A 10,169-nucleotide genomic window follows, 5' to 3' on the forward strand; every position below is an offset into this window, starting at 1 on the left:
CCCCATCCAGCCTTCTGTGTTGCTAAAAATTTAAATCCGAGTTATTTTTGCAACTCCCTCCAGAAGCAAGCAGAAAATTAAAGGGAAATAGCTCGATCTTGCTTTCTGAGAATAGGCCCCTCCTCCTGCATTGTAAGAGTGTGATGTAATGCTCCTGTGAGGTTAAATGAAAAAATTTCTATGGTGGTATACATTATTCTTCACCCCTTCCTCACAGGCATTGCATTGTGATATTTTTTGTAGCTGAACATGTAAGCAGCACATAATTCTGCAAATAATCATGTGAATGTACTCCACATTGCAATGTGTTAGTGCAGTGATTGTGGTTAGCAGGTCAACTTTGTAAACCTACAAGATGGCTCATATTTTATATTTCTTTGTGGCATACAGTTAAACACAAACGGAGGAGACAGATTTCAATAAGCTTATTGAAAATGTATCTGGCCGTTGTCATTATAGTTTTGTATATACTGGGACTTTTTTTTCTGCACTGGCTAGTAAATATTCAAAATAATTCTGCAGTGTATTAAGTGTCTCATGGAAATTAAGAGATGGTGTCTGGAGGTTTTTAAAAAATATTAATATTAGAGGAAGCCAACAAAAAAGAACTCTGCTCAAATTTTACGTAGTGTACTTTGCTGGTAATTTTGGTCATTAAGCATTTAACAGTAATGGATAACCCAGTTAATATATGAAGTAACACATGCTTCTTGTTTGGGGTTAATGAACTTACTAGATTCCACCCTCATGTTACTGGCAGGTATCTGAGGAAATGCTAGAAAAGCATTCTGTGTCTTTGACATGATGTACCCTGATGGCTTTTGTTGTTCAAAACCTTCTTGGGCTCAGTGGAGATCTGGATGTAGCCAGAATATGTTGAATCTACCTGTTGATTGACAAACAATTTAGTCATTAGAACTGTTTTCAAATGCAGGCTAAAGTAGGACTATTCTCAGATTTGGTGCTTACTGGACCAAAACATCAATTACTGTAGTTTGTGATAATTGCTGTAGAACGGGATGGCTGAACTGAGAAAGTAAAGAAAACTCAAACTGTGTCCTGAGCTGGCAGTATTGTAGGATGTAGTCTTCCCAGAATTTGCACTTCAGAAAAGTACTCGCCTTTTCTGTGTATTTTTTTGCCTTCATGCCTTACTGCCTACGTTACATGCTTCCAGGATGTGTAAATGTTAGTACGTATAGCTTGATTGTTATGGTGATGTGATACCAGGGTGGTTTCCAACAACTGCAACTGCTCCCAGCTGTGGAAGCTGTCGTGGGTCAGACAAAAGGCAGCTATTGAGAATAATAGAAATCATTCCAGTAAGGAGTCTGTCAAACATTTAAGTAGCTTTGTGAGGCTGTAACTGAATAGGAAAGATCAATTAAAATAATTCTTCTAAGAAATATGCTTTTGACCCCTCGAATCTTACTGCAGGGTGTGTTGAGGACTGTACAGTCTGTGCAACTGTAGGATTTTAAGTGTGTATCTGGGCAATTCTCAACGCTGTTTGTATTCAGTATGTTCCTGCAGTACAAAGGGAACAAAACACTTAATATTGAGAGACCTGACTTGAGTTGCAATTTCTAGATCAGTTTGAAGCTTACAGAGGCATGAGGGTAGGGAAATCTTTTTTGCTTCATTCAGTTTGCAGTGACGATGCTGAGTTCAGAAGCTTTATTTAATTTTTCTGTTTGCATTTGCATGTCAGTTGTTATTGGTATCTACAGGAACCAGTCCCTTTCCAAAGCAGACTGTTTTGATAGGTTGAAAGCTACAGTGAAGTCTGTAGTCAGCAGAGCCCCTGGAGATTTTTGCACTACATCTAAGAGATTCTTGAGAAATAATTGACAAGAAAAGCCTTATTACTGTTGAGCTTCAATATACAAGAGTCTGCAATTCTAATGGGAAAAAATTCAGGGAAAACAAGTGACTGAAAGATCAGCATGCTTGGTTTCAGTTGCTTTTCTTTTAGCCTCTTTCTCTCCTGCTGAGAAGGAAGGAAGGAAAAGAAACTTTGTAAGATCATAGTCTTCACCAGCTGATTTCAGCTAAACTTAACCTTTTTAAGATTTTTGTTTCTTCCTTGTTAATAGGTGGCTTAGTAGAGGAGAAAGCATCCAAATCTACGAGGAAAAAATCCAGAGAAATAGAGTATTTCTGGAAGAGAATTTTTATCCATAACTTTCCTAGTACCCCTTTAGAAACTTGTCTTTCATCTTGAAGCAGAGTTCTTTAATTCTGATCGTTATGGATCTACGTTCCTTTTAGACCAGGGTGGAAGGTGAGAAGTTTAATTTACAGTTTATTTTGAACAGTATTTGTTGGAATCTGCACCCTTGGTACTCTCTTCAGCTCGTAGTTGTTTATAACTGAAAAGTTTCAGGGTTTTTTTGCTTTAATTGATTAAGAACCCACCTAACTGCCCTCCTAAGAGCTGTTTCACCTTGTTAAGTATTGGTTTCCTGTTTAAACAGCTTAAGATTTGAGGTAAGAAAATAAGATGCATAGGATGTTTAGCTCCAAGGACCTATATTTCATGTCCTGTCAAGAGGATCAGCTCTGAGTATCAGGGTTCTAGTGTTGTTACCTTAGATTTCAAGTAGCTAAACTTTAAATATTGGGCTAACATTATTGCTCTAGAATAAATTTGTTAAACAGATGTAAAATTCAGGTTAGATTAATACAAAGATGTATTTGTTCTGAAATCTTTAGTTGCTAATGTAATGCTAACATTAACAGTCTTACATGGTATGATTACATGTGCCCTATTTCAAATACCGATCAAACAAGTGGCTTAAAGTTGGGTGTCAGGATAACAGGTTTTGGCCATTTTGGCATTGAAGGCAAGTGTGGAGTTATCATGGAGATAAATACTACATATTGAGAATATTTCTATTTTGTTTTTTTGTGATGCTGCTATAATTGTTCTTCAGAACACAGGAGGAATGGTACCTTTCTGCATTTGTGGTGAATTCCAACTCCAGAGCTGTACATTTAGCACTTGTCACTGCTTAAGTTCTCCTTTACACGTAGGCTTCCTACTAAAGAACACAACAGGGTTTTTTTGTGGGTTTGGTTTTTTTTTGGTTGGGTTTTTGTTTTGGTTTTCATGGGTTTGTTGTTGAGATAGAGCATATATTCTGGGAGCAGCATGAATATATGCAAACCTGGAATTTTTTTATTTTTTTTTTTCCCCCTGAAAGGAGTTCCTAAGGTTTTATTGATATTGTAATTTTAAAGGCTGTCTTCCTGTCTGTGTACAGTATGCTGGCATTGTAGTTTAGGGATGAAATGCACTGGTGCTACTACAATTATATATTTTATACTAGTTTCTGAAGAGTTGTGTTGTAAGAACTGGTTGATGTGATATTTGGGTGTTATAGCATGGGTGAATTGAAAGATTTTCCATTCAAAATATTGTACTTCCAGGACTACTTTTAATTAACCTGTTTAGTCATGTGGGAAAACATAACACAAGATACAACCCTTGGAGTTTTTTCAGATATCTAATAGAAGATAGATTAATAGCACATGAGATGAACTTTAAAGGAAGAACAAACCAAACCAGGGGTTAAACACCATGGAAAAAATGTCTGCTAATACAGCTGGAGAGAAACTAGTGAGGGCGGTTTTGTTAAAAACCATAGGTAGTAAGTATGAAAGTTGACTGCTCCTTACAGTGCTACAATTTGTGTCTGAACTCAATTAAATGGACATTTGTATATGTTAGGCAGAGAAAATCATCTCAAAGCACCTCAATAGTGATAGGTGGAAATATGCTTAAAAGTATAAAGCATGTATATTAATAAAAACATGTGTTAAATTGAGAATTCTAGAATTGAAGTGTAGCCTTGGAATTTACTACAATAAAACCAAAACAAGGCATCAAGATACAACTGTGTTTGATTTCATGCCAGCAGGGGAGTTCTTTTCTTCTTAGGATGGGATGTGTGAGGCCACATTTTAACGCTGGGGGGGGGAGGATCAACAAATTTTGAGGTAGCTCCAGTAAGAGCAGCAAAAAATATTACAGGGAGGTAGTCTAGTGAAAAACCACTTCAGCTTTTTTGTGTTTATTTTTATAGATACATTCTCTGCAAACAAATAAGTAGTCTATAATTTGTCAGAAGAGCGTAATTTTGACATTGAGCTCCATCATAGTTGGGTATGCTTTGAACAGCATAGTTGTTTCAGCTGCTAAAAAGCAGAAGGGCATGAATTTTTTTTAAATCAAGGTGACCATTCTTTTTTAGTTCCTTAAAAGTACATGAAACCCCACTGTGCCTGCTTAAATTGTAAGGGAAGCATGCTCGTCTTTCCCAGTGTGCTTAGCAGATGTAGAGTTAAGGCTGCCTGTAGTACAGGTGTGAGTGTAACAGCTGAACCGATTTGAACTAAAGCAGAACATTGTCTTAATTTCTGAATCAGAGAAGAAGTATTTCTTTAAAAAATAAAACAATTGGAAAATTACTTCTGGTGTTCTCAGTGGGTTTTGGTTTTTTTTCCCCTTTTTTAAGTACAGCATTTGCTCAATAGCACAACCATAAATCTGCTGTCCACTTGTAATCTCAGTGGCTGTTGGGCACAGCCTCTGTGTACACAGGAAAATGGCAAAACTTAAGCTGCCGTGACACTGCTGGAACTAGGGTTTTTAAAACATGGACACACCACAGCTTCTGTAGATTCTGAGTTTTTTGAGCTAGTTGACCTATATGAAAATAGGAAAGGTTAAATATATAATCTGTTAATGCCACTTAACCATTAATTAGAGTTGAGCTTAACTGTCCAATTTTACACGTGCTCTGTGGCAAATATATACAAATGTGTTGTCGTTGTGGTTCATTGTATGTTCGTGAACTTGGTTGTGCCTGAGCCATCCAGTTTTCCAGGATGGAGTGTCTTGTGTCACTTAAACCTTCCTTAAAAAGGGTCTTCAGTGTTATCTTCCACATTTTTTCCCCCGCTTTAAATTTTAGTGTTGGTAGTAGAACATACTGCACCTCAATATTAGAGTGTTAATGTAGCAGCGTCCGTGCTCTTGTTGCAGCTTCTGCATTAGCATTTATATTTTTAATTGTATGTAATTTTGCTTAAGCAATCATGCCAGATTCAGGGTCGGATTTAAAACACACAGTTCTAATTCTGTGTTGGTACTCTAGATATACTTGACTACAAAACAGCTTTCTTTGGCAAGCGGTTGGCTACTACTGAGAACTTCATCAACTAAAGTGAAAGTGATATATTCTGATACATCACTTTGCCAGCTAAATATACAGCATGTTTGTGCTCAGCCTTTTGCTGAACAATTCATAGGGAGGATGATTTGATCACAACATACAAGTGAATTTTGGTATTATGCTTGGAAATTCTAATCTGGTAGCTCTTGCTGGACTTTTTCCAGGCTGTTCTGCCTCTTACTTGGAGAGAGTTTGAGGACAATAAAAATGAAAATGGATACCTTCTATATGCAGGGGAGCAGAGGTCAAAAGGTACCAAAACTTAGAAAAAAAAAGTTTTTTCCTAGCTTTTTCCTATGTGCAGTGAAAGCCAGTTGTATTGTAAAACAGAAAATCGTAATTAGATTGTTTAATTCCCATGTGAATTTTTAAAAATGAATTCTTCTATATCCTAGTTAAGACTATATAAATAAACCTTTCCTATTTTGTTAGATTTTACTTGGGTAATATTAGTGGTATATTAGTGGTGCTATCAGTGGTATATCACTGATTTATTCAAGGGAACTTCTGTGATAAATATTAGAAAAAAATATTCTTAAAGCTGGTTAAAAATACAGCATATGGAAATAGAGGATGCCCTATTGAGGTTAAATATATGTCATTTTATATCTGGCTCTGTTTTTCACTGTGGATGTCATTACAAGTTCATGTGCACTGGTTGGAATCTAAATGTGGGCTAGGTTCAAATTGCCTCTAAAAATGCTTGGTTAACCTGAAGTAAAACCCCAAAAGCTTTTTTCAGCTGAGTATAAAAGAAGGTTCCAGCTGGTGCTACGGAAGTTAGTTCTAGCAATATTAATGGGAATTTTAAATTAAATAGCCTTGTGTTACAGAGTCAAGTTTTCTGTTCCTCTGCAGGTAATGTTCACATTACCTGCTTGATACATATCAGCCAGACCAAGCAATGCTGAAAGAGAGAAAGAGAGCAAGGCATTAGGGTTATTTTTGTTTTATTTTGTCTTTGCCTGTGTCCTGTAATTCTATTCAGAGCAGATCTAGATCACCTTGGCAGGAATACTTGCTAACCAGTACACCAGCCTTGCTGTAGCATTCGTGACTGCTTTGTCAGATGGAAACACGCTGATGGTGGTGTGATGTGGGAAGGTATAAAAATCTCAGCTGGGTGGAGATTTAATCTTCCGTATAAGTTTGGTTACATGTACTTCTTCAATAAGGTATTTCTCCTAACTTTCTTTAATTTGCAAATATGTTTTGAAAGCTTCTGAATTATAGTAGGAAGGTTTAGTAAGTGACCTGGGATGGGAAAATCCTAAACCTTACATATTTTTCAACTGTTTGAACCAGTTTAGTCATCTTGTGCAAAAGCTATCTGAATTTGCATTTAACCACCTCATCTTGCACGGTAGCTATTCTGGAATGGCGACTTCTGATTAAGTCCTTGAGTGACTGTTTTTATCACAAAATAACACATTATTCTGCATCAAATTAACTCTGCTGTGTTGTTAATTAGGAGACAGTTTTGGTCTACATTTGCCAGTTACTATAAATAAAATATATATCCTGACACAGAAAAACTGTAGGAAGTGTGTTTTTACCAGATTTTAGGCATAACAAGATGAAAAAGGCAAAAGCAGACAGAAGCAAAACTTTGAGAGTCTAGAAATTACCTTGGCAGCTTAATGTACGCTAAAGCCACAGTTGCAGGTGGTAGCTTTAAGGTAGCTTGCTGTAGTTCGGCCATTAAAAACCAAACAGGTTAATTTTTGGAAAGTCAGCCTGTTTTGATAAAGTTTTGGGGACAAGATTGTTTCTCAGATGTGGATTTAAAGGTGGCTGTTTTAAAGATGATGAGCTGTATTTGGGTGATTTGTGTTCAGAAACAGCTGAGGTTGGTTGTGTCAGTCTCTGTTATATTCTGCTTCAGTCTAGGTGATGCGAAGTAAAACTCTTCTACCATAGACTTGCAAGTATAGGGTCAGCTTAAATTTATGTAACTTCCCTAGATATTTTTCTTAAAAAACCTTACCTTTCAAATGATGCTTCAGTTAGTGTTATATAACTTGGTTAAGCTTAAGTGCTTCTTCCCCTTTGCATTCTTAGGCCATTTTTCTATTGTTTAAGTGCTATTCTAAATATTAGTTCTTGTGATCATTTTAGATTGAGCATTGCTTGCTCTGTGTGTTTAATGTTAAGCTGTTAAAAACAGGCTTCATCACTGGCTCAGTGCATTAAAAAGAACAAGGTTGCAGATCGCTCTTCATTGTAAGTTTAATTATAGCATGTAACTCAATTTCATTTTTTCATCGTGTTTGTTAATGAACTTTGAAATAATTGTCTATTTTCCAGCTTACTGCATCTTATTATATTTGTATGTGTCTGATATGGGTATGTGTATGCATATATGTAATAAGTGCACGTTGGCAGTTACTACGGTTAAAAACTACCAGGTATCAACTGGCAGGTAGAGACTTCTTGATAGGGCATAGGTGTTTAATACACAGTAAAATAAAAATGGCTCTCAGAGTCAGTTCGAGTTTTGTGTTTGGGAGAAGCCTGCACAAACGAAGCAAGTGCCTTTCTGTAAGGTAAGTGTACAGATGTAAGAGGAGCAGCAGAGAAATTCAGAGGCTCTCTGAAGGCCACACAGAAAGTCAGAGGCAGAGCCAGACTTGAACTCAGAAGTTCCTGGCTTTTGGCCTGGGGCTGAAGCCAGTCATACACAGCTGTATTGAATTGTGAATAGAATGATGCTTTCTTTTTCCTTCATGGATTTACGGAAACAAAGCTGATTTAACCAAAATCGTAATGTGGGTAAAAAGATGGAATTGTGTAACTTGCCTTTCTCAATATTTCAAGTGCTAAAACTTCAGTGTCAAAAGTTGGTTCAGCACTTGGGGGTTTCCATTTGCCAAGGAGCATGGTTAATGTAGCTGGGTCATAAATTGTGACAAATTCTGGTGCGGTGCCTCGAGGTCAGACTAAAGGCTTTTTCTGAGTGTAGAGGAATTCAGGCTTAAAAGCTACTGCTCTGTGTTCTACCTTGAGAAATACTAATGACATAAAGAAATTCCCTGAAATTTGATTTTCTTTGATGTTTTAAAATAGAAGTGAAAACCTAGTTCAGAGACAGTCTGCCTGAAGTTGACTGTTTATTAAACTGAAATTCACATTCTGTATTTAATGCTTGTGGAGTTTTTAATGAGGCTTTAAACATTGTTATCCTTCAGTGCAGTATGAAAGAAGCGAGAACCTGCTGTAGGTTTGCTGCCTGGTATTTTCTTGCTTCCTGAAGTAAAAGCTTGGAATAGCTTCTATTGAATGTATGGACAGTTCTGGTTATTTCAGGAAGGTTTTGATCTAAAATATTATTATAAAATGAACATCACCATTATGAATTATTTTTCTGTGCTGTTAAAAGTCTTGACAGGGATTTTTAAGTCCATTTCACAGTAAAAGGGACTTATTTTCCAGGTAAAATGTCATTAATACCAAGCTCTAGCAGCAAAGTAGTTTTTCTTTTTTTCCCTGGAGTACCTTAATCTGTGTGATGTTTCTTGCTCACTGAGACCTTATGCAAATGTATAGTAAGGTTATTTTCCTAAATTATGAACGTGGAACTTAGCCAGAGAATACAAACTAAAAAATACCTAGAACCAAACAAAGCACTGAGGTGGTTTTTGTTTGCTTACCAGGAAGTAATTTTCATTTTGTCTGTTGAAAGTAACAAAAATGTGAAATAGTTTTAAAAAGAAGTCCAAATAGCAAAAAAATATTTCGTAACAATAAAATATCTCACTCCTGAGGAGTTGAAGCTTAAACTGGTGTCTCCTGGTGTGTGCGGTGTGACTATACCTCATTCTTTGGAAAGAATTGCCTCTTGAGGATTCACTTTGAGGATGCATCTAAAAATTTCATTGGTAGTTAATGAAAATCAGAATAATTAATGTGAGCATTACAGTGGTCTCCTTTTTTACTCACCCTCCTTTTTTATGCCCTGTCGTAGTTTAACCCCAGCCAGCAACCAAGCACCACAAAACCACTTGCTCCAAACCAAGCCCCGTGGAAAATCCATTGAGTTTCCATTACAGCTGTTTGAGTGTTTACAGGTCCCAATTGCCTTCAGCTGTGGCTTCAGAAGACATTTAAACTGGGTTTGTCAGGTTTGTTGCATAAGCCTGGACCATTTCAGAGATGGACGTTGTGGTGGCAGTTCTTGCTTTATTCACCTATTACAGCTGGTAATACATTGTGATCAAACTATATAGTTCTTCCCAGCACGTCTTCCAAAAATACTGTAACCGTCTAGTGATGAGTTGCTGAGTTTGGAGTTGCTACCCAGTCACCACCAGTAACAGCGTTATGGGCTAGATTCTTGCAGTGAGGAGGGGGAGACCCAGCTGAGCTTGTTTCGTTATGAGCTGTGTTGCCCCCTAATTTAAGTTGGTGGCATAGCCTCAGTGGCTGAATAAAATTTGCCCCACTTTGTTGATAAAATAAGGTGTTAGTGGAGACTAAGCTTATCAAAGGCTGGTTTAACTAAGAATGATGTTTCCAGTGAAGCCCAATGTATTCTTTTTTTCTTTTATACTCTTTAGAAAGAGCATTAGAAAAAGCTGGTGACTCTTACTTGGTCCACTTCCCCATTTAAGTCAAACAAGTGGAGGTCACATTTACTGATAACCATAAGTCAAATTGGCACTTGCAGCTTATCAGATAGCTTTGATTAAAGCTAAAGGGCTTGCCTTTCACCTACAATTTGGAATTTTAAATGCTTATGTGTGTGACTGAATTCTGTATTGCTTCTACTATAAGGTCATGCTAACTTTTTTGCTAGGTAGCATTAACCATTTTTCCAAAACAGTGGCTTCATAGAAAGATAGATACTTTGCACTGGCAGTATGCATGGGAAGCATCAATAAGCTGACAAATTAGATTTGAGGTTCTAGTGTTTAAAGGAATTTTCTTTCA

The 10,169-nt window shown here is 36.9% G+C and overlaps 1 protein-coding gene across 1 annotated transcript in view; it reads left to right on the forward strand.

Moving 5' to 3' along the window:
* TNRC6B (trinucleotide repeat containing 6B) overlaps positions 1-10,169 on the forward strand; it is a 77,556-nt gene that overhangs the window by 913 nt on the left and 66,474 nt on the right. The window lies entirely within an intron of this gene.

This window comes from Corvus brachyrhynchos, unplaced genomic scaffold (assembly GCF_000691975.1).
Source record: "Corvus brachyrhynchos isolate BGI_N302 unplaced genomic scaffold, ASM69197v1 scaffold56, whole genome shotgun sequence".
Classification (NCBI taxonomy): Eukaryota; Metazoa; Chordata; class Aves; order Passeriformes; family Corvidae; genus Corvus; species Corvus brachyrhynchos.